The sequence below is a fragment of the Gorilla gorilla genome, chromosome 12 (assembly GCF_029281585.2).
Source record: "Gorilla gorilla gorilla isolate KB3781 chromosome 12, NHGRI_mGorGor1-v2.1_pri, whole genome shotgun sequence".
NCBI classification, from domain to species: Eukaryota; Metazoa; Chordata; class Mammalia; order Primates; family Hominidae; genus Gorilla; species Gorilla gorilla.
Genome location: NC_073236.2, coordinates 133,231,547 through 133,257,090, shown reverse-complemented (window position 1 = coordinate 133,257,090; position 25,544 = coordinate 133,231,547). Strand labels below are relative to the sequence as shown.

Below are 25,544 nucleotides of genomic sequence, written 5' to 3'. Positions count from 1 at the left end.
AGCAAGATCTAAACACAGGCACACAAACGCCCCCACAGATGCACACACGGAGGCAGCCACTGCCAAGTATCTGGGTCTTCCTGACCTAGATTCTCACCCAGGTGATAGAGGAGAGAACTCCTGGGCTGGCATCAAAGGATGCTGTACTGTCAGGAACTCACATGTGCACAAGGGAACACTAGAGTCCCGCGATGATCTGGCAGTGAGAGCTTACTTGAGGGAGACCACTGCAGTGTGTCATTGCTCACTAGCGCCTCAGCAGATACTGATATTCTGAAAAAGAGGCGCCTTAGCATCCAGTGTCTGGCATACTCTCAGTTAACTTCTAAAGTGACAACTGGGCAAGCAGTATGACTTGGAGAAACTGGATATTTCCTCCCTTTTCTAAGAAGAGTCTCAACGGTATCTGCAAGCAGCTTTGAAGAAAGAGCACATAGAAATACAAAGTCCGGAATTCTGTTTAACAAGGATAATAAAATAATAATGATAAAACCTAGGTATAAAAGGTATTTATTCATACTATTCTAGGAAAAAGAAAATATGTCATAAACTTGGAGATAAAATTTGAATTATGTTGCAACACATGGAGAGGGTGAGAGCTTACATACACTGAGGATTCCTAAAGCCAGGCATGTAGAACAGTCAGCAATCTGACACAGATACCACAGCCCAATTGAGTGAATAAAGACAATTAGGACTCAGGGAAGAAGTTCCCACAAGTCACTCACATGGTTAGCAGCTGAGTCAAAGTTTTAACCTAGGACACCTCAACTGCAGGGTTCATGTTCTTCCCATTGCTTAGATCACTTAAGCTGTAGCATGATGTTCTCTTTACCTGTCTCTGAATTAGGCTGGGCTTATCTATTTTAACCCCAGTCCCTGGCATATATTGGGTATTCAATACATTTTTGTTAAAGGATTGAATGAATGGGTGCAGCATTATTTATTGAACTATACATTTGCATTTGTGATCGTCTATTTTCAACTTTTACCCCCACATTCTAAGCAGGAAAACACACTTTAATCTCTCTAGCTTTCTCCTTAGAATTCTCTGGAAGGGGAATTCCCCTAAATATTACTTACTGTTTGTGCTCTCTGTTTTTCCACTCCATTCCAAGTAGAGAGCTGGTCTTTGTGCTCCATTGCCTGAAATTAGGCTGGAAAAACAGGAAGAGAAGTGAGAGCTCTTGCAGGCAGCAGGAGAGAGAGGAAAGGATTCTCAGACTTTGGAAGGGGTGTAGATACAGGATCCTGTGAGTCACTGGGCCCTGTGGTTGGCTTTGCCTTCATAAGCCAGAGAAATACTAGAGTTTCTATCCCAAGATAGAAAGGATAGGGTACTCTGAAGGTAGCTGCATCTGGACATAAGGGTTCTTCTCCTCAAAAATGTTTCTAAGCCCCAACCACAGCTTTAGACCCTCAAGTGGTTAATGGTAAGCATAGTGGACCACAGATCAGAGGCCCCTCCAACATTGTATGGTTTCCATGTAAGCTTCCTCTGTTCTTGTGCAATCCAAAGAAAGAAGAAGAACCCCCATAACCCCTAAGATTCAATCCAGAAGCACTGGGTCTCAGAGTTACAACAAACTTGAGGAAAGTAAATATAGTAAAATGACGGCTCTGAATTTCAAAGATTCAATTTCACCATGCTTAAATGTATTATGGGGAATCAACTTGGTATCTCAGAAAGGAAAGTGAAAGAGGAGGGCCTTCGAGGACTAAACATGTAATGGGAAGAGGAACAATGTACAGTGTTGGCTCAGAAGCATTGCTTTTCCCTGACTTCCACAGTGGTGAAAAGAACTCACGGCCAGCTCCCTCATCCCTCCTGAAAAGGGGGCTGGGCCTCCAAGGAAAGGACAGCTCGGCATAATCAGGCAGGTCAGACCCAGGCCTAGGGGCTCAAGGTCTCAGCGAAGACTCAGGTGCCTTAAGTGGTATAAATATGTTGGTGCTTCCAAGCTCAAGGGGTCATGGACTCTTGGACCAAAAGCATCTCAGTGGTGCCTGGAGATGAGGTCTGTAGAGGACTTCCAGAATCATGGGCATCATGTGGTCCCTGAGACCTCTGCACTATTGGGGGTGGAGCCCAGTCAAGCTGTTTCATGTGTCCATCATCTTCCTATCATGGAGACTTGGAGTCTGATTTAATTCGATTTGAAATATATATATATATATTTATATATAGTAACAAGACATTTGAAATATATATATGTGTATGTATATATATATATAGTAACAAGACATTTCTTGCACAACCTATGTGATAAATCAAGATTAATTCCTGCTGTAATTCAGTAAGATATTAGATTTGCAGTGGAGGCCCATAACTGCAATAACAAATTTTTTATGCCCATAGAAAATATTTATGGGGGTACTTTACAGTTTACAAAGGAAGTACCATGTGTTATAGGAAGAGGTGTTCTGAGGTTTCGCAGGGGAGGGTTATAATCTATAACTGATGCTCTAGAACAGTCTTGGACTACAGTATAAGATTAAAAACAAAAAACAAATTTCAAGTTATGTTTGTATTTTTAAGCTCTGCAATAAACCATCCCAGATGTGTCACAGTGTTTCTAAAATTTGAATAATAGAAAGATCCCTTATAAAGGAAAGAAATTCTCTACACCCTGCAGAATACATTCATGGAACCCTGGAGTTCACGGTCTCATGAAACCAGTCCAATTACAGGAACATACCTCCTCACTAAGAATTATGACAAGAAGGATCTATTATCTTTCTAACTGCCAAAACTTTTGTTAAGATTATTAAAGTGTGTGTGTGTGTGTGTGTGTGTGTGTGTGTGTGTGTGTGTGTGTGTGTGTGTGTATTCCAAGGAAAGGCGTCATCTCTTGATTTTACATCTACAGATTCCAGAGGATCTGTGCTCCTTAATTTGAGAGTCCTGTTCTCAACCATGGATGAGAACTCCACATTCACAGCCCTCACAGAATTTAGACAGATGGACCTTTCTAGAGCCACAGCCTCTGAGTTATAGTGATAGCCCTCGTAGGTGCCGGCGGGGGCTGCAGGTATTATGACCTGGGCAGCTTTCTGCCTAGCTAGTCCTCGTTCATCACCCATTTCTGTTAATCCTGACAAGATACTTGCTAACAAGGAAGAGGAGAGGGAGAGAGGGCATGTTGAAAGTAGACTCTGTCATTACCAGTAAAGCAGCCACACATCAAATCATGGGAGGGGATAAGTCACTTAATTATAGAACTACAAAGAGAACCCAGAGTCGCAAGGATTGAATGCAAATCTTCATGGAGAAATTATTTTATTTCTGGAGTTTCAGTCTCCTCCTTTGTAAGGTGAGCAGGTGGTGAGGTGTCTGTGAATGCTCATTTCCAGTGTCTTTCTATAACAAATATTTGTTCCTTGTTCCATGTTTTAAAAAGCACTTTTACATTTATTCTTATTCAATCTTCATAACAACTAAAGATTATAGTCTCTGTTTTATTGATGAGGAAAGCAATCTTCAGAGAATTTAGATCAAGAGCTAATAAGGGATGGATTGGTGCTATATTGTAGGTCTCTAGGATCTCAAATCCCACCCTTTTCTCTTACAGAGTAGGGTTTTGGGGTCTTAGGCTTCACAGGAGCTGTGCCTTTGGAAATCAAGACTGGGAAGAAAGGTTGACAGAAAAAATGTTAGGGAATATTTCCCTGGGGCTCCTTAGATGTATTGATTCCTCTTTGTAAATCTACCTGGTTTCTCGATCTCTGTTGTTATTTCTGATCTGGGCCTCTCAACGGTTTAAACCAAAGGGATTATTCAAAACACAGTAGGAAATTCAGGAGCTTTTTCATGCCTCTGTTCTATTCATTCAGTACATTCACTTGTCCTAGTCATTCTAATCTCTACTATTGTACCCTAGATCTCCCAGGTTGCCAGCCTTGACCTAGCCAGGCTGCAGAAATGTGAGCCTGTGCTGGAGAATGGGGATCCTGTTTCAGTGACAGCCAGCTCATTTTTCAACTGTGAGATTTCATTAGGATAGGGACCAAGCTGACTGCAAGTGATGCTGTTTGCCTGCAACCATCTCTCAATACCCCACAGTAGGTGATTATATAAACCTATTGAGGGGTAAGCCTCAGATCACATGAATATAGATTAGAAGAACAAGGTACAGCATAATCTGATTCCATCTAAACTGGCTTGCAAAACCCCATGAAGTCATCCTTACTGAGGATTCTTATTTTCAACAATGTTTTCTTATAGTGCATGAAAACCAGCCAGACATGTGAGGCTAAACCAAACATTGTTTTCTATAGATTTAGCTCCCACTAGCCTTGGATTAAAAAAAAGAAGAAGAAAGATTTGATGAGCCCCGTATGGTTGTATTTTACCCCAACTAAAGCCACAACGAGGTGACAGAATCTGGTTTTCATTTAAGCTGAAATCCTATAAAATAATAATAATAATAATAATGCATCCAAGCACTGTCAGCATTGTTTAACAATTCTCTGAGAAGTTTCTTCCCCTCCCCAAAATACTGGCAAGAAATGTCTTCTCTGTTGAAGGAGCTGGAAACCCATTCAACTCTCTCTATGCTATCAAGTTGTTGCTTAATAAGGAGTGCAGTAAGAGAACTTGCATCTCTGTCACATCAGTACCCTGGAAACCACAGTCAAGAAACATCTCACAGAATGACTCCACCATGACAGAAACAACCAAGAGGACTAGCAATTTCTCTGACTCCAGTGCCAAAATCCCACTGCCAGGAAGAGTGAAGTCAGTCGTACAATATGCACAATCACTGTTTCCTGACAAAAAGGATCCCATTTCTTCTAAACTCTGTGTGAGGTGGTAAGGAGGAGAGATGGGAAGGAGTGGACACTTTGGTCTCTGTTCCACACCATATTGCTGGTTGAGATTTATTTTTAAGAGAAAAAATATTGTTTCATATATTTCATTATGTCACATATTTTGATATCCTGTAATTACAAAACATGATAACAGCCCTTTGTTTATACTGAAATTATCATGATCTGGGGTCCTCTGGTAAATAGGTTGAAATTTATTCAAATTTAAAGAACCCCTATATCTCCACTAGAAAAAATAAATTAATTTTTTTAAAAAATGATTTTTCCAAAAAGAAACAAAATGCCAAACAATACCAAGTGTTGACAAGGATATAAAGCAACTGGAATTCTCATATGTTGTTGGTAAGACTTCAAAATGTTACAACCTCTTTGGAAAACAGTTGGAAACTTTTTATACAGTTTCATGCATACTTTCTATATGACCCAACAATCCCACATCTGGGTATTTACATAAGAAAAATAAAAACATGTTCAACAAAGGAGGGGAAAATGGCAGACGGGAGGCAGGACTAACTCACAGCTCCCTCTCAGATAGACATAGCAGTGTGTGGAGACCCACATCGTGATCTTTTGCTCCAAGAACTACCGCAGGAACTTAACAGGAAAGCCAAGAGAATCCACAGACCCTTTGAAGGAGGTGGATTGCTGGGCTGCAGGCTCTGTGGGACAGCCGAGGAACTGCGAATTGGCTTGATTTCTCAGCTAGGAGGCTTGTAGCCTGGGGCAAGTTCTCCGCCCTGCTCATGGGCTGCCTGGAAATAAACTTGGTGCTATTGGGGGAGCACAGTGGGAGTGAGACCAACCTTTTGGGCTGTAGGCTGTGTAGGAGCAGGGTGAGTCCTGTGGCTGCTGCTTTCCCCTACTTCCCTGGACCTGCATGACATAGCAGAAGCAACCATAATCCCTCTGGAAACATAACTGCACTGGCCTGTGAACCACACTCCCATCTCCCACAACAGCCGCAGCAAACCCCACCCAAAGAGAGACAGAGCTCAGACATACCTAGCCCTGCCCCCACCTGATGGTCTTTCTCTACTGGCTCTGGTAGCTGAAAACAAAGGACATAATCTCTTGGGAGCTCAAGGGCCCTGCCCACCACCTGATTCTCCCTATACTACTGCAACTGATGCACTCTTGAAAGGGCTAGCATGAATTTATGGCCAACCAACACAAAGCAAGTGCATTTAACAAAAATACAAGCAAGGAAGTTCACAGAGTCCACTTCACTCCCTGCTACCTCCACCAGAGCAGGTACTGGTATTCATGGCTGAGAAACCTGAAGATGGATCACATCACAGGACTCTTTGCAGGCACTCCTCAGTACCAGCCCAGAGCCCAGTAGCTCTGCTGGGTGGCTAGACCCAGAAGAGAAATGACACTCACTGCAGTTTGGCGGTAAGGAAGCTCCATCTCTAGAGGAAGGGGGAGAACACCACATCAAGAGAGCACCCCATGGGACAGAAGAATCTGAGCAGCAGCGCTTCAATCCCAGATCTTCCCTCTGACATGGTCTCCCCAAACGAGAAGGAACCAGAAGAACAATTCTGGTAATATGAGAAAAACAGGGTTTTTAACACCCTCAAAAGATCACACTAGCTCACCAGCAACGGATCAAAACTAAGATGAAATCTCTGAATTGCCAGAAAAAGAATTCATGAGGTCCACTATTAAGCCAAAAAAGGAGGCAAAAGAGAAAGGCGAAATCCAACTTAAAGAAATTTTTAAAAAAGATACAGAATATGAATGGAAAAATCTCCAGTGAAATAGCGTATTTAAAAAACAATCATAACTTCTGGAAATGAAGGACGCACTTAAAGGACTGCAAAATGCACTGGAAAGTCTCAGGAATATAATCAAACAAGTAGAATAAAAAACTTCAGAGCTCAAAGTAAAAGCTTTCTAATTAACCCAATGTAACAAAGACAAAGAAAAAAGCATTTAAAAAATGAAAAAAGCCTCCAAGAAGTTTGGGATTATGTTAAATGACTTAACCTAATAATCACGGGTGTTCCTGAGGAAGAAGAGAAATCTAAAAGTTTGGAAAGCACATTTGAGGGAATAATCAAGGAAAACTTCCCTGGCCTTGCTAGAGCCCTAGACATTCAAATATATGACTCTCAAAGACCTGTGAAATTCATCACAAAAAGATCATCACCTAGGCACACAGCCATCGGGTTATCTAAAGTCAAGATGAAGAAAAGAATCTTAAGAGCTATGAAGCAAAAGCATCAGGTAACCTATAAAGGAAAACATATCAGATTAACTGCAGATTTCTCAGCAGAAGCCCTCCCTACAAGCTAGAAGGGATTGGGGTCCTATCTTTAGCTTCCTTAAACAATTTTCAGCCAATAATTTTGTATACAGTGAAACTAAGCTTCATAAATGAAGGAAAGATGAAGTCTTTTTCAGACAAATGCCAAGAGAATTCTCCAATACCAAGCCAGCACTACAAGAACTGCTAAAAGGAGCTCTAAATCTTGAAACAAATCCTTGAAATGCACCAAAACAGAATCCTGTTAAAGCGTAAATCCCACAGGACCTATAAAACAACACCACAATGAAAGAAAACCAAGGTATTCAGGCAAGAAACAGCACAATGAATAGAATAGTATCTCACATTTCAATACTAATATTGAATGTAAATGGCCTAAATGGTCCACTTAAAAGATACAGAATGGCAGAAGGATAAGAATTCACCAACCAAATATCTGTTCTCTTCAACAGACTAGCCTGACACAGAAGGACTCACATAAATTTAAGGCAAAGGGGTCTGGGGTTTTTATGGGTACAGGATGGGGGGTGGGGTGGGACAGGTTGGTTTTGGAAAAGGCAACATTCAGGTGGGAAAACAGGAATACATGTTCTTACTTTGGACTGTGGGTCCAAGCTTGAGGATGTGGCCCTCACCGGGGACCGCCCTCTTCTACCCACTGTTTCCCTGCCTGCTGTCTGTATAATTTCTCCCCTCTGAAGAGGTACATCTAACTGCCATTAGAATATGGACCATGACCAGTCTTAGCTACTTCCTGATGATAGAGAGCATTGTTTTGGAAAGAATCGCAGTCAGATTCCTCCCAGGGGGTTGCCTGGTGAAAGAGAGACATTGTGCAAGGCTGGCTCCAGTTGCTGATCATTTGGAGTTTGATGGCCTCTAGGCAAGAGAGAAAAAAAAAAAAGTTTTACAAGGCTAAGCATGCAAGGGCCAAACATACGTATTATACGAGGAAAGAATCTAGTGCCAAAGATTTCTGAAATAAGAAAGTGAAATATACTAATAACATTGTACCCCAGCTATTTCACCCTGGAAAGATATTAAGCCTTGTATGGGAACCGTTAAAATTTAGAAGAGAGATAACTGTTCTTGCCACATCTGTAGCAGTTAACATGTGCACCTTGCGAATTCTGGGGTTTGTGGGCTTGCATGCTGGCCATTAAAGCTTCTGCCCCTTTCTTGTGTCTCCCTATCTTTATTGTAAAAGACGAAGGCAGCCACTTTCAGGGAGTTCTCTAAAGTACTATCTTGTTCCTCCTGATATCAGGGGGTGCCTGAGTAATAAATTTATCCTTTAGGATTACTTGTCCCTTGACAGAATCAGGAGATAGAGAGGTGTGCTTTACCAATGGCCCCTCTTAGCATCTCCAATAAGGCAGTGGGATATTCATTAAATTCCTGGTCTATCACGGATAACTTGGTATAGTTGAGAGGCTTAGTTCTAGTCCTACATAAGCCCTCTATTATGCACACCTGAAAGTGTCTCCTCTTCTATTTTCCCATCTCATCATCGGGATTCCATTTAGGGTCATCCACTGGTACTCCTTCTCTCCCATTTGGGTAAAGTTTGGTCCCTTCCCTGATGCTATATGTGATACAAAGCTCATCCCCAAATCTCTGCACTTGTAGAGCAGCCTGCTTCTCAGTGTTATATAGGGTTTGATTCAAAAGTAACATAACGTCTTTCTGGGAGAGTTAAAATACTTGGATTAAATTCTGGAAAGCCTCTATATATCTGTCAGGTCATCTGAAATCTTACCATGATCCCCCTTAATTTGCCTTAAATCCTGCAGGGAAAATGGGACCTGGACCTTACTGGGGTCAAATTCACCAGGCATCTGTTGGAGGGGCAAGAGTGAGAATGGGGCTTGTCTAGGGTGAGGATTTCTAACAGAGGGCAAGTGAAAGAGGGAAGCTGGAGAGGGAGGATGGGGTGGATCTGGAGGAGCAGGCCTGGAGGGAGCTGGCTCCCCTGCCTGCGGGTGCCTTTAGAATTCATTTCTTTAGTTCCCTGGGATTGACCCTTGCAGCTTCTCCTGAGATTTCAAATAGCAGGGCTGGATCAATTCCACACTGTTGGCAAAGGTCTGGATTCCCCTGAAAGGTAAAGAAAGCCTGCACATATGGGGCCTCAGACCATTTGACCTTGCGTTTGTAGAAAAGGGCCAACTACCGGATGGCATCAAAATGAATGGTTCCTTTCTGAGGCCAAGCCAGTACTTCATAATTTGGTCAAACCTTTGTGCAAAGGGATATAACGTCTTTTTGCTCCAGAGTCTCAAACCTTTGTGCAAAGGGCTATAATGTGTTTTTGCTCCAGAGTCTGAGGGTCAAAGCAGTCCCAGTGACTCAGGATACACTCCAGAGGAGTATAAACTGGGTGTGGTGAAGATAACTGGTTGCCCATTCGCAAAGACAGGGAAATAGGCGTCCCTCATTTCCCTTGTTTCTTTCAGTGAAAACTCAGGGTGTGAGGGAGAGAGAAAGTGGGTGTCCCACTTTCTCTTCCATCTTTTTATCTCAGAGTCCCTGTGACTTTCGTGGGTGCCACCCATGGGTGCCAATGTGGCTGGCACCCATGAAGCAGGGAGGGCCTAGAGAATAGGAATTATCCACACTCACATATGCCTCTACCTCCCCTACTGTTGACAACCTTTGAGTTCCCTGGGCCTTATCTACACCATGGAGCATGTCCCCCTTCCATGAAACGGGGGTTAATTGGCAGGAAGTAGTCCTGTCCATTTACACTGTGCATGTTCCCTGGCTTTGGACCCCTTGGATCTGGTTTTCCTTTCTAAGGCTGCAACCCAAAGACTAGAATTTCAGTTTGGGACAAAAAGGTGCCTGAGGGTATGCATGGATTCAGTTAGATTAAGTCCCAGACAGGCCTTGCCAAATTTGCAGTTATTAGCCAGTGCAGGTCGCTCCTCTGTTGTTTTCCTATCATAAGCAGAGTGCTGGTGCAGGAAAAAAACCCTCTCATATATAAAAGGGCGGAAAAAAACAGCTTCAAGTGAAAGAAAAAAAAAAAAGGAGTGGGGTCCTGGGAGGAAAACCTCTTGCTCTGTGCAAATGGGTTCCTTTAATCACTGTATCCTATCCGCCGGTTCAGACCGAGTTGAACTCCTCAGCCATGAAAGGAAAGTCTCTTTGGGAGTGTGGCGGGAGATGGCAACTAGCCAGAGGGGACAGCGAGCCAGAGGGGACAACGAGCCAGAGGGGATGGCGAGCAGTAAACACAGTCCCCTATCTGGGGGCCCTGGCCTGCATGATCGCCTGGGGCCTGGGTGGCATGCACAGCTTACTCCTGCCCTGCTGGGCCATTGGGCGCAGTTTACACGTGTGGCAAACACACCCAGGCACCTAAGCTGGTAGTGGAGGGGGTGAGGAGGGAAACCTGTGGCTGTTGGGGTGGGGACGGCAGCTCTAAGAACAGACGAAAGTCACATTGTTTCTGAATTGCATATCTGATTGCTGGGCCAAACACTCATTCTATTTAACACTTCTGCAGTCTGTGGCAAAACCCTTAACTTTATAAAAGGAGACATAGGAGCCACTTCGAACTGTGAAAGAAGGAAGGAAAGATACATAGGAAAATCTGGGGGTCTTGGCCGATGCCTTCAGTTCCCACGGACACTGTCATGGTCCCACATGACAGCTAGACCTCTGTGAAGGGAGACTGAGCCAACATTCCTTTCACCCAGAAGAAAGAGAGGTGGCAGTGCCTTGCAAAAGAGACAGATCCAACAGTTCTGTGTTTGTACCTACCCATCTGACAGATCCCGGACAAGCACCCAGATGAAATGGGATAGTTCCCTTGACCCCTTTGTGGAATTTGCAAACGGGTTGGCTCATTTACTCAGCTCACAGCTCTCCACTGCTTGTGGGAGGGGAGCACACAGGTGAGACGGTACAAAGGCCGGGACGGGCACTTTCAGGAAACTAGTAGGAACAGAACTTTGTGCGGGGCCGCAGTAGCATCTAGGGGTTGCCTGCGACCCCTGGAGCCCCAGAGGGCATGTGTTACAGTTTGTTCTTTTAGCTTTGCCGTCCCTGGACAGCATAAGTGTTAAACAGCTCAGTGGAGGGTCAGTGTGACAGCCTCTTGCACCCACACCTGGGTCCTTGTCCAGCGTCCAAGGAGAATCAGGTCACACAAACAAGTTGAAGGGTGGTGAATGTGGAGGATTTTATTGAGGGGTGGAAGTGGCTCTTAGTGGGATGGGAAGCTGGAAAGGAGATGGGATGGAAAGGTGGTCTTCCCCTGGAGTTCAGACAACCCCAGCCAAACTCTTCTCCAAGGTCCCACAGTTAAGCCATCTCTCTGAAGTCAGGCTGCTTCTCTCCAATGTCTAACTGTTTCTTCTCTTCTCTCCTTTCCTGCCACTCTGCCTCTCTTCCAGTGGGGCCTAGGGTTTTTAATGGATACAGGATGGGAGGCGGGGCAGGCCAGGGTGGTTTTGGAAAAGGCAACATTTGAGTGGAAAAATGCATGTTCTCACTTTGGGCTGTGGGTCCAGGCTTGAGGGTATGGCCCTCACCAGGGACTGCCCTCTTCTACCCAGTATTTCCCTGCCTCCTGTCCATATCGCTAGCCAGAGCAATCAGACAAGAGAAAGAAATAAAGGGCATCCAAATTGGTAAAGAGGAAATCAAACAGTTGCTGTTTGCTGATGATATGATTGTATACCTAGAAAACCCTAAAGACTCACTCAAAAAGCTCCTAGAGCTGGTAAATTAATTCAGCAAAGTTTCTGGATGCAAAATCAATGTACACAAATCAGTAGCACTGTTGTACATCAAAAATGACCAAGCTAAGAATCAAATCAAGAACCCAAACCTTTTCACAATCACTGCAAAAAAATAAAATAACATACTTAGGAATGTACTTAACCAAGGAGGTGAAAGACCTCTACAGGGAAAACTATGAAACACTGCTGAAAGAAATCATAGATGACACAAACAAATGGAAACACAACCCATGCTCATGGATGGGTAGAATCAATATTGTAAAAATGATCATACTGCCAAAATCGATCTACAAATTAAATGCAATTCCCATCAAAATACATGCCATCATTCTTCACAGAACTAGAAAAAACAATCCCCAAATTCATATGGAATCAAAAAAGAGCCCACATAACCAAAGCAAGACTAAGCAAGAAAAACAAATCTGGAGACATTACGTTACCTGACTTCAAACTATACTATAAGGCCATAGTCACTAAAACACCCCTCCTGATATAAAAACAGGCATATAGACCAATGGAACAGAATAGAAAACTCAGAAATAAAGCCAAATATTTACAGTTAACTGATCTTCGACAAAGCAGACAAAAACATAAAGTGGGGAAAGAACACCCTATTCAACAAATGGTGCTGAGGTAATTGGCAAGCCACATGTAGAAAAATGAAACTGAATCCTCATCTCTCACTTTATACAAAAATCAACTCAAGATGGATCAAAGACTTAAATCTAAGACCTGAAATCATAAAGATTCTAGAAGATAAGATTGGAAAAACCCTTCTAGACATTGGGTTAGTCAAAGACTTCATGACCAAGAACCCTAAAGCAAACACAGCAAAAACACAGATACATAGATGGGACTTACTGAAACTGAAAAGCTTCTTCACAGCAAAAGAAATAATCAGCAGAGTAAACAGACAACCCACAGAGTGGGAGGAAATCTTCACAATCTATATATTGGACAAAGGACTAATATCCAGAATCTACAAGGAACTCAAACAAATCAGCAAGAAAAATCCAAACACCCCTATCAAAAAGTGGGCTATAGACATAAATAGATAATTCTCAAAAGAAGATATACAAATGGCCAACAAACATGAAAAAATGCTTAACATCACTATTTATCAGGGAGATGCATCTTACTCCTTCAAGAATGGCCATAATCAAAAAAATTTTTATTAAAAGCTGTTGGTGTGGATTTGGTGAAAAGGGAACACTTCTACACTGTTAGTGGGAATGTAAACTAGTACAACCACTATGAAAAACAGCACGGAGATTCCTTAAAGAACTAAAAGTAGATCTCCCGTTTGATCCAGGAATCCCACTCCCAGGTATCTATTCAGAAGAAAGGAAGTCATTACACAAAAAAGATAGTTGCACACACGTTTATAGACACACAATTTGCAATTGAAAAAATATGAAACCAGCCCAAATGCCCATCAAACAACAAGTGGATAAAGAAAATGTTTTATATATATATATACATATAAAGTTTATATATATTTATATATCACATGTTATAACATATATGTGTTATATATAACATATATAAATGCCACATATAACATTTATATATTATATATGTGATATATGTATAATATTACGTATTATATATGTGCAATACAGGCAATATTGCAGGTTGCTGCAAATGCCATTATTTCGTTCCTTTTTGTGGCTGAATATTCCATGGTGTGTGAGTGTGTGTGAGTATATATATAAAAAATATATAAAACACATATATAAACACATATAAACATATATAATATGTTATATAACATATATTTTATATATAAACATATTACATATAAATATTATATATAATATATTATATAACATATATTTTATATACAAACATATTACATATAAATATTATATATAATATATGAATATATATTATATATAACATAAAATATATAATATATTATATAACATTTTATATATATTATATATAAACTATATAAAACATATATCACGTATTACATGTTTTATATGTATGTTTATATATATATACACACCATGGAATACTCAGCCACAAAAAGGAATGAAATAATGGCATTTGCAGCAACCTGGATGGAATTGGAGACCATTATCCTAAGTGAAGTAACGCAGGAATGGAAAACCAAACATAATCATATGTTCTCACTCATAAGTGGGAGCTAAGCTATGAGGACTCAAAGGCATAAGAATGATACAATGGCCTTTGGGGACTCAGGAAAAAGGGTGGGAGGGGGGTGATGGATAAAAGAATACACATTGGGTGCAGTGTACACTGATTGGGTGAAGGGTGCACAAAAATCTCAGGAATCATCACTAAAGCACTTATTCATGTAACCAACACCACCTTTTCCCCAAAAACCTAATGAAATAAGTAAATAAATAAAATTTAAAAGAAACCATATTCACAAAGGACTTGTATGTGAATAATCACACCAACTTTTCTCATAATAGCAAAAAATTGACATTCATCAAGAGTTGAATACATTACTGTATTTTTACACAATAGAACACTACTCAGTAATAAAAATGAATGAGATACTAATGTCTGTAACAACATGAACAAATATTAAAAACATTATAATAAGCAAAAGAAAAAAGATACAAAATAGTTCAAACAGTATAATTTCATTTATGTGAACTTCTAAGAAAACCAAAATTAATACGCTATAACAAAAAGCAGATCGATGATTGCCAGAATTAAGGGAGGGAGCAGCTTGACCATAAAGGGGAGTGAAATAACTTGTGGGGATGATGAAATATGTCAATTGTGATGCTGGTTGCATGAGTGTATATGTGTATTTGTCCATCATTGAATTGTTCATGTAAATTGGGTAAATCTGATGACAAATTATAGCTTTAAAACTTTTTAAAATGCATCTCTAGGCCAGGCGCGGTGGCTCACGCTTGTAATCCCAGCACTTTGGGAGGCCAAGGTGAGCGGAACACATGAGGTCAGGAGTTCGAGACCAGCCTTGCCAAGATGGAGAAACCACATCTCTACTAAAAAATATATAGAGAGAGACACAAAAATCTGCCGGCCATGGTGGCACATGCCTGTAATCCCAGCTACTCGGGAGGCTGAGGCAAGAGAATTGCTTGAACCCGGGAGGCAGAGGTGGTAAGTTGTAGTGAGCTGAGATGGCACCACTGCACTCCAGCCTGGCTCACAGAGCAAGACTGTCTCAGGGGAAAAAAAAAATGCATCTCTATTGTTCCTAAAGAATTCTGCACACTCCTTGTATGTGCTCCAGCATAAGTCCTTCAGTCTTTCCCCCTTACTCCATGATTTATTGTCAGGCGCATGTATAATGAAAGTCAAACTAGAGAACAACTTAGAAATGCTATTGAAAGTAAATCCTCCCAGAGGTTATGATGTCCCTTTTGTATTGGCTTCTTGGTTTCATCCAAACATCTATCCAGAGGAAGACGACTTCTTGCTCTCAGAAATGCCGTCTTGGATCTCTGTAGCTTAGCATCCTGCCTAGTAATCCACCAGCCCAAAAGTAAGTGAAAATTCCTCCTCTCCAGCCCACATTCCCTCTCTCACCCTTATCCCCTCCTCTGCTCAAGAACAGCTTCAAGAGTAACATCCGTCCACCTTTGATACGCCAGAATAGGACAGAACACTGATTCCTTGCAAGGGAAGAAGAACCGATGTGTGGTGTACTCTATAAACCGAATAAGACAATCTCAATAATTTATGTCCCAGAGCCTAAGTTGTTTAGTCTTAAAGAAAACAGATCCTATGGAATGGTACACCAAGCCATGCTTCTCCAGCATACTATATAAGAAAAGTAAATCATCCATATCTCTCTGGTAAACAAATGTTTGCTGAAGAACAACCCCACACAAAATGTTTTCTGAAAAATGTATGTGTTTATGTGCACACACACACACATACACACACACACAATCTTCCAAAAAAAAACGCAATAATATTCCAATACGGAAAAATCTAAATCCAGATTTCAGAAAAAAATTAATTACTCTAACTGTAGCTAACTCCTCTGCTAAGATATCCAAATGTATGATTAACAGGACCCAAGAAAAGAAGAAGATAGGTAAAAGGAGAAAGAGGTGGAGAAGATAAAAGAGCATAGATCTTGGGTTGAGAAAATGCATTTTACAAGTTAAAGCTGTGCCATTTAATTGATCCTTTGGCATTAGTGTGACTACGAACACAAATGCTGGTTCCCTGAATGATCCAGGATATAAAGACAGACAGATATACAAGCTGATAAAGACATTCACATATGTACACATATACATAGACAAACAGAAAATAGACAGATAAAATATCAACATCGATTTTTAAAATCTTGTAAAGAATTCTGACTTCACACAAAATATCTCCATTGATCCTCAGAAGTCAATTCCAGTTTGGGGAACACTCAACAGGAAATCTTTTTTTAAGGCATAAAAAAAGAAGACCTGTGTCTCAATTCCATTACGATGAAGCAAACAGGCTATAGGCATTTTCAACCCCGTTTATAGGCATTTTCAACCCCATGAGTAACATAAACTATACAGTGGCCTCTTCATGACAAAGCTAAAACAGTCAAGTGTAAAAGTTGGACATCGCCCAAAATTTTAGAAACAGCCGGAGATTTGCAGTCTCTTAGATAGAACATCAGCTTTTTATTTGTTTGCTTTTTTTCCTGGGGCAAAGGAGAGAGACTAGTAAGAAAACTGACATCTGTTGCTCACCTCCTAAATGCCACGCATTTGGTACATATATTACATATATCACCAGATGCAACTTAATATAATTGTGTAATTTAGAAACAGCAAACAAGAGCGGTAATTCAAAATCATTTTACACTATTACAGAAGATACAGATGGAGCTTAAAAATCTTCCATGAAGCTTCAAATCATTTAACTCTCATAGTTTATATGTTTCCCGAAAGATTAACTATTTTGTGTGTTTTTTTAATTTATTAATGTCTGTTTTGTCCACTAGACTATTGTGTGCATCAGGGAATTTGTCACGTCTAGATTTTGCAAACCACTGTATCCCCAGTTCCTAGCATGTGGGCCTTCTTGTATTAAAGATTCAATTAAAATTTGTAAAATGAATGAATGAGCACATTGTGGTTCATTTTCTCCATATCACTTACATCCATAGGACACGTTGATTTTCTCAGTTTGGGGAAACAATCCTTAAACTCTTCTCTGTTGAAACAGAGGGCATAATATTAACACCACCACCTGAAAACTGAAGTATGGAGTTATGAACAGGAAGCTAAAAATAGTTTCCTCTGGTAATAGCTTCATCTGACAAATGTTAGGCTCTTTAAAGCCTCCCTCTTGTAGACACAGGGCAAAGCAATATGTTCACAGTTGTCAAGTAACACTCCTTGCTGAAATTTAAGTAGGACAAAACCTGACAGTGAACCACGGCAGACTCTAAGTCCTGGTTACATAACATGGCCTAGGAAAATGAGTGTTTTTCAGATTAACTTGAATGCCAAAGCTGAAGCTATGAACATAATTATAGCTGATATTTTTGTTCACCTGCCTGACAGATAGCAATAATGTATTGTCTCATACAGAAAATAATTTAATTTTTAGAAGAGAAGAAGAAAAATGACTCACAGTATTAAAGGACAAAACGGGTACTATTTCTTCTTCCATTTGTGCTAGCCAGCATTCTTTGGTGGTAAAGATCTAACTCAGATCTAAGTCCCCGGGAATATGTGGCTTGTTAACCTTGAGGAAATAAGAAAGACAGATCACTACTAACCCATCTGATGGATTCAACAGTCTAGCTAAATTGGCCTACTTGAAAAAAAGCCTGACAATAATAACAATGCGATTATAATAACAAATTTCAGTTAACACTTGTTGAGTGTCTTCTACGGCCAGGTGCTGTTTTCGATGACGGAGATACACCAGTGAACAAAACAGGGAAAAGTCAAAATAGCTTTCATGGAGTCTGCCTAATAAAAAACTGTCTCCCAAAATCACCCCTGCTTGTCATAGAATTGTTTTGAGGCTATAGATGAACTATAGAGAAAAGGGAAAGAAAAGGTTGTCCACACTAATTTCCAAATTAGACAGTGGGTACCTGAATCCCCAATCTATTCTAGTAACTCTGCACCTCAAATCCATTTAGTCATCTATGGGCATTTTCTAGCATTTGGTCCTCTTTCTACACTTCAAATTGAATAGGACAAGGAATGAAAAGAATGTAGTTTGCTGCTTATTATCTTGGAATCAAAAACTGATGTGTAATGACATAGGTTTAGTTGGTACATCAAATTGTTAATGCTCAGTTCTCATTGTTTACTGACCTAGCAGCAGCACTTGGAATAATAGATCACATCCTCTCCTTGATAGACTTTCTTCACTTGGCTCCTAGAACATCACTCTGTTTATATTTGATTCCTCTGATTATGTATTCTCAGTCTCTTTGGATATGTCCTGCTCCTATCCTTGAACTCTTTAATGGCAACGGCCCAAGTCTTGGTCCTCAGTTTTCTTCTACTCTTTATTTCAACTAACTCTGTTGGGAATCTCCAACCCTATGTCTTTAAATATCAATTGTAGAGCCTTGACAGAATATCTGGTATCAGATTTATCCCTCCACTATACACAAGAAAAATATCTGAACAAAACACATCAAACAACTGTTAGTAAACATTGAACAGCAGTCATATTGAGCCACGCTTCTTGAGAGAAGAGATTAAATGAGGTGAGCACTGTACTCACTTCTCCTTTCTCTGTAGCATTTTCCAAATAGCTATGTGGGGAAGTAGAGCCTGACAGAGCACAGTAGTTTGGTGGTAGAAACAGAGATAAAACCTTTGGAGTAATAATGTATCAGAGATTTTGGAGCTGGGTTAAAAGAGAAAAGCAAGCCACAGAAAATGATCCAAAAAAATTCTCCACAAAATGCACCTCTGGTCCTTAGACAACTTCTACAGAACAAGGTTCCAGGAGGCCTAGAAGACAGGAGCTCCTGGGAGGCTAAGTCCTGAATGGAGATTTTAAGATCACACAGCTCTGGAGAGGTGCTGGGGTTGGGGCCCAGCCAAACCCTATCTTTGGCAACAACATAAGCATTGGATTGTGACCAATGACAACAGAAAACAAGACAATGCCCCAGCAGTAATGATTACATGCTAAGAATAGGAACTACATTCTGGCACAAAGGGAGACATCGAGGTAACCCTACACCATGAAAGCCTAAAACAAAGGTCTGACAAGAGCAAAGTAGTCTGCCGCTAACTGAACTGCCTGTCTGACAAAAAAAAGCAACATTTTTTAGAAGAAGATAACATAATTCAGAAACTCTACAATATGTCATGCATAATGTCTAACCTATAATTGAGAAATAATACACATATGCAGAGACAGGAAAAGTGATTGATAATCAGATGATAAGATTATTAATGGAAGTGTACAAAGAAATGATCCAGGCCGGATGCAGTGGCACATGCCTGTAATCCTAAAATTTTGGGAGGCCAAGACAGGTGGATTGCCTGAGCTCAGGAGTTTGAGACCAGCCTGGACAACATGGTGAAACCTGTCTCTACTAAAATGCAAATAATCAGCCGGGTATGGTGGCAGGCACCTGTAATCCCAGCTACACAGGAGGCTGAGGCACAAGAATTGCTTGAACCTAGGAGTTGGAGGTTGCAGTGAGCCAAGACTGTGCAACTGCACTCCAGCCTGGGCAACAAAGTGAAACTCTGTCTCAAAAAAAAGAAAAAAAAAAGATCCAGTTATTGGAGCTAGCATGTAAGCACATTAGCAAAAATAATATATTAAAAATAACAGCAAAACATGGACAGAATAGATTAAATGATGGAATATTTAATAGATAATATGAAACTACAAAATTAAATGGACATTCTAGAACTGAAAAATGTAATTTCTGAAATTAAGATCTCATTAGAGCGATTTAACAATAGATGGGATTGGGAAGAATCTAACATTTGTAAACTTAAAGGCAGGCCAATAGAAAATGTGTGGCCTGAAACACCAGAGGGGAGAAAAGAGGCAGTAAGAAACAGAGCAAGTCATCAGAAATATGAGGCACAGCCAAAATGATTAACATGTATGTGATGAAAGTCCTAGAATAAAAAAAGAGGAGAGAGAATGGGACAGAAACAATATTTGAAAAGACATCAACACACAGCAGGAGATCATATCAATACATACAGATGGAGTACTCCTTATTCTATATGCTTGGGACCGGAAGTGTTTTGGGTTTTGATTTTTTTTGAATTTTAGAATATTTGCATATACCTAATGAGGTATCTTGGGGGATACGATCCAATCGAAACACAACACTTATTTTTGTTTCATATACACCTTATACACATAGCCTGAATGTAATTTTATACAATATTTTAAATAACTTTGTGCATCAAGGTTTGTATACACTGAACCATCTGAAAGCAAAGGTGTCACTATCACAGCCACTCATGTGAATAATCCAGGCTTGTTTGGCCTCACCATCACTCCTGACTCTGAATTTGTATAGTACCAATAATCAATCATTTTATCACACTTATTCACATGTAAGTGCTTAACAGTAAAAGATACGACAATTAATACAGTGAAAAAGATCCTGTGTTCTGGGTGACGGTGGCATCACCAGAACACCTGCATCAGCTGTTAAACAAGAGACTACAGCAGACTTGCAGTCTCCACCTTTGATGTTGTGTTTTCATTAAAAGGCTACTGTACTTGATTTTTTTAGGGAAAAGAAACATCAGAAGCAGTTGAGGGACCAGGAAGTGGGGTCCGCGAAGGAATGAAAAGGCATTCTGAATAAATTGTGTTGTGCACTTGCATTTTGACTAAAATGTGACATTTTCTACATATTAGTGCTCAAAAAATTTTATATTTTGGAGCATTTCATTTTGGATTTTGGATTTTTTGATGAGGGATGCTTAACCTATACACACACACACAGGCACGCACTGTATAACACACACACACACCCAGAAGGAGATTGCATGTGTGTGTGCCTGTGTGTGCGTGAGAGATAGAGACCTAGGCATTGCCATCAGATCATCAGGTAAAAAACACTAAGAATTTGGGCTAATTAGGGCTAATTTTACAACAGAAACTATGAAAGTCCAAAGACACGGAATAACATTTTTAAAGCATGTATAGGGAGGTGGGGGCATGCAACCGTAAAACAATTTCAAAAATGAAGGCAAAATTAAAATATTCTCATTAAGATGAGGTAAATATTCTATATCTCGACTTTATCAATATCAATATCCTGGTTGTGAGTTTACACTTTAGTTTTGCAAAATGTGGCCTTAATGGAAACTGGAGAAATAATACACGGGATTTCTCTGTCTTACATCTTACAACTGCATGTGAATCTATAATTACCTACCAATAAAAACTTGAATTAAAAAAAAGTTTTTAGAAAAACAAAAGCTGAAATATTTGGTGACAGAAAACCAGAACAACAAGAAATATTAAAGGAAGTTTTCAAAATTAAAAAAAGTGAATCCCTCTGGAAGCACAGCAATGCAAGAAGAAATGAACAACTCAAGAGAGAGTAAATATGTGGGTCAATGTAAAAGATTGTGTTACTTAGGCTGGGCCCGGTGGCTCATGCCTGTAATCCCAGAACTTTGGGAGGCCAAGGCAGGTGGATCACTTGAGCTCAAGAGTTTGAGACCAGCCTAGCCAACGTGGCAAAACCCTGTCTCTACTAAAAATACAAAAATTAGCCAGGTGCGGTGGTGGGTGCCTGTAATCCCAGCTACTCGGAAGGATGAGGCAGAAGGATCACTTGAACCCAGGAGTCAGAGGTTGCAGTGAGCCGAGATTGTGCCACTGCACTCCAGCCTGGGCAATAGAGCCAGACTCCATCTCAAAAAATAATAATAATAATAATAATAAAATAAAGATTATCAGTTATTTTAAGGAACAATAAAATCAATGTTTTATGGGATATATAACATGCAAAAGTAAAACTTTTGACAATAACAACAAAAAGCTGTGAGAGAGGACAATGGAGCTTAACTAGTAAGATATTCTTATATATTTTATGAAGCAGTAAAATACTGATATAAGGTAAACTGGAACATTTTGTAATTTTAAAGACAATTACTAAAAAATTATACTGAGAGTTATTACAATAAATCTAATATACAACCAAAGTGATTATTAACTATTTTTAAAACATGATAAATTTCAAAGAAAACATGAAGTAAGGAACAAAGAAAATATATAAATGAAACCAAGAGGAAGTAATTAGCAAGGTGTCAGACTTACACCCAACCATATCAGAACTTACATTTTAATATAAGTGAATCAAATACTTCAAATAAGCGAAAATGTTTTCAGAACTGATCAAAATGCACACACACAAAATAATTCTATGTGCAAAAACACATATGTGCTCCCTCCACGCTCATCAGTTCAGCAAGATGGAAGCTCCACTCTGGGTGGGTGTAACCAAGAAAATGAATCTCCCTGTTCCCCCCAGTTCCCAATCAAGGAACCCCTTGGAGGTGCAGCAAACCAGCATTTCTGCTTTCCTGCAGCTCCACGTGATGGGGAATATAAGGTTGGGGACTCCCTTCCTTCACCCAGTCCCCACTCGTAAGGTAGAGGCCCCACCACCGGTGCATCAAGCTGAGAATATTGTAGTATCAATTTCCATTGCTCCATTTCATCATAAGGTGGAGAGGCAAGTCAAGAAGACCTGAGACAATTGCCTTTACCCAGAGCTGGCTCACAAAGCTGGGGTATCTCCAAAAGAAGCAGGCCAGTGCCCCAACTACCAGCTCTGGAGTAGTGACTCAAAGATTTTGTCCAGGGGAGAGGCAGGCCAACAGAACAGGAAACTGAAAAGCTCTCCCCAGAGGAAATGCTTTTATTCAGGACAGAGTATGAGACTCAAACTTTTAAGGGCCCTCCTAAAAGCAATGGAGATTTTCGTGGTAAGCAACTAAGAAGAGGCCAGCAATTCCCATGAATAAACCAGCTCGTGTATTAGAGAGAATCAAGTAAGGGGACAGCTAGGAAGGACTCTCTTGATGTCAGAATGCTCCTCAAGTACTGGCCTCAAACATAGCCTTATAGAGGGGCCCAGGTTTAAATGGATTGGACTGCAGAGCAATTTATGCTCCAGGACATTGTTGAAAACAATAATCAGTCAGTCTACAATTGACTGGAACTGAGTGTGATACCAAAACAGGTAGAGAGCTAATAGAAAGACCAAGGAAAGAGACAGTCAAAGAGAGTCATGTCATCATCATCTCAAGGTAACTGTACATATGCCCAAGCCTGAGCCTATTGAGAAGCAACATCAGAGGCTTCACACCGTGTAAAAAATAAACTTCACTGAAATGGTCTACTGAGGTCACCAGACAAATAAACAAGCAAACTACAAACTCCAGAGGAGACTGGGGCAGGAATCAGTACTCAGCAACTTTAAAATATATTTTATGGCCAGACACGGTGGCTCATGCCTGTAATCCCAACACTTTGGGAGGCCAAGGTGGGCAGATCACAAAGTCAAGAGATCGAGACCAGCCTTGCCAACATGGTGAAATCCCATCTTTACTACAAATACAAAAATTAGCTGAGCATGGTGGCGCGAGCCTGTAGTCCCAGCCACTTGAGAGGCTGAGGCAGAAAAATCGCTTGAACCCGGGAGGGGGAGGTTGCAGTGAGCCGAGATCACGCCACTACACTCCAGCCTGGCAACAGAGTGAGACTCCATCTCAAAAAAAAACCTATATATATATATGTATATATATATATATACACACACACACACATATACACACATATATAGTAAAATGTCTAGTTCTCAAAAACATTAGACTTGCAAAGAAATAATAAAGTGTGACCCATATTGTACCTTAAGAGGCCATGATTTTGGATGGATATTGAAATGACCCTTAGCTAGAGAAGACCAAGGAGCAGAGAGGAAGCTTCTAAGCCTTAAATATTCATGGGACCCCTGCGATGTTTTAGGCACTTTCATCTGCATGCTCTGACTCCATATTTGCTGCTTAATCTGATTGATTTATTTATTATGAATGCAAAGGGTGTGTCTGTATATGTGTATGTGCCTGTGTATGTGTATGTGCCTGTGTATGTGTGTGTATGTGATAGAAACAATTTATCATATTAGAATCACCAACCATGACTACATACCTTCTTTGTAAGTATCAGATGTTTTCGGACTTGTAAACCAAGCTTTACATTCTGATTTTAACATTATTTGATTATCTAAAGGCCTTCATTCACTGCCTTTATCCTGACTTTGTGTTCCCATCGGTTTCAGTTATTTCATGCCTAACTCTTACACACCTAAACTATCCTGCATGCCATGTTGTTTAAACAGAAAATTGAGCATTGTTTCAATTCGGTTAGGAGGATTATACGGAAGAATATTGGGGATGAGAATGGTCCTGTAAACTCTAAAACTTAGATTCGCCACAGGTATTAAAATCATAATAAATTTATCTTTGGCAGACGTTCTTCGTTTATCGCATTCATCTTCATAATTACCTGATAATATATCATGCCCATTTACATTTCAGGGCAAGAAGACTCAGCTTGTTAAGTGACCTCCCCAAGCTATACATCTTGTTATGATTACGGTTGTTATTCAGTTTGCCCATTTTAAAATCCCTCACTCTTTTCAAAACCACCAGGCTCATAACTAACTTTTGCTTAGAATAACATTTCTGGCTTCTTCCTGATTACGAATCCCTATTCTTCAAGCTCTCCGTGTTGTCTCTGGAGCATGTGTGAGACTACAGGGCTGGCAGCCTCTGATAAGCCTCCCGGCTAAGTTCTCATCATGTGTCAGCTGCCATATTTGTGTGACCCAGATCCTCATTTCCATTCTCTAATCTGTCTCTCATCTGCAATTCCAACAGATTGTAAATCCCAACTATTGTCTCACTACAGGCATAGCTGGCCCCTTCATGGAGCTTAATGAATTATGGTAATGGCTAACTCGACAGAGTAACTTTAAAAAAAGAATTAAATTTAAATATTCACCATATAATGTCAACATTCTGAGTGTATCAAATACCTCTTAAACATAAGAAGATGTGTTGTGCATATCACTGAACATAGTATTTTCAAAATCTAACAGCTGGGATGAATATGTTTAACCTCGCAGTTACAATGAAGAAGGCTATTACATCATGCCAGTGAATCTGAGCAGCTCAAAAAGCAGTAGAATTATTGTGAATATTTGTTAATGAAAAAAACCTTGGGCATCATCTACTTTAGTACTTTCGTCTTAAAGGTTAAGAAATTATGCTCCAAACAGGGGCAGGGGACCATCAGCCAGTGAGTAACAAAGAAAATTACATTTAAAAAAAAAAAAATGTATGCTTCATCTACCCTCTCCATGGTCATTTCATTAACTACACAGTTCCCATGTTTAGCTGAGTTATAAAGGGAACATGATGGCCCTAAGTTGCTCAAAAGCCTTTGATAATTACCTGTTTTCCATGCGACAATATATAGACTCCCTGGCATAATTATTCAAATCCTACACAACCTCCCCCAGTCCACATTCTTATCACCAGCTGCTCTTCTCACTTTATGAAGTGCCCATTATGGAAGCCACAGCTGAGTTATAATTCTCTGAACACTGGGACTCATTCCTTTCCTCTGCTTGATTAAGCTTTACCTCCCATTGTACCCAGCCCCAAACCCTATTTATTGCATACATGTCTGCCTTT

The 25,544-nt window shown here is 40.2% G+C and overlaps 1 long non-coding RNA gene across 1 annotated transcript in view; it reads right to left on the bottom strand.

Moving 5' to 3' along the window:
* Window positions 1-1,083: 1,083 nt before the first annotated feature.
* LOC134756726 (uncharacterized) overlaps window positions 1,084-25,544 on the bottom strand; it is a 43,648-nt gene continuing 19,187 nt past the window's right edge. The window contains exons 2-3 of the long non-coding RNA XR_010129829.1: window positions 17,443-17,556; window positions 1,084-1,157 (exon numbers count right to left, since the gene is read on the bottom strand). This is a non-coding gene — a long non-coding RNA (uncharacterized lncRNA). The remainder of the gene's footprint in view (window positions 1,158-17,442; window positions 17,557-25,544) is intronic.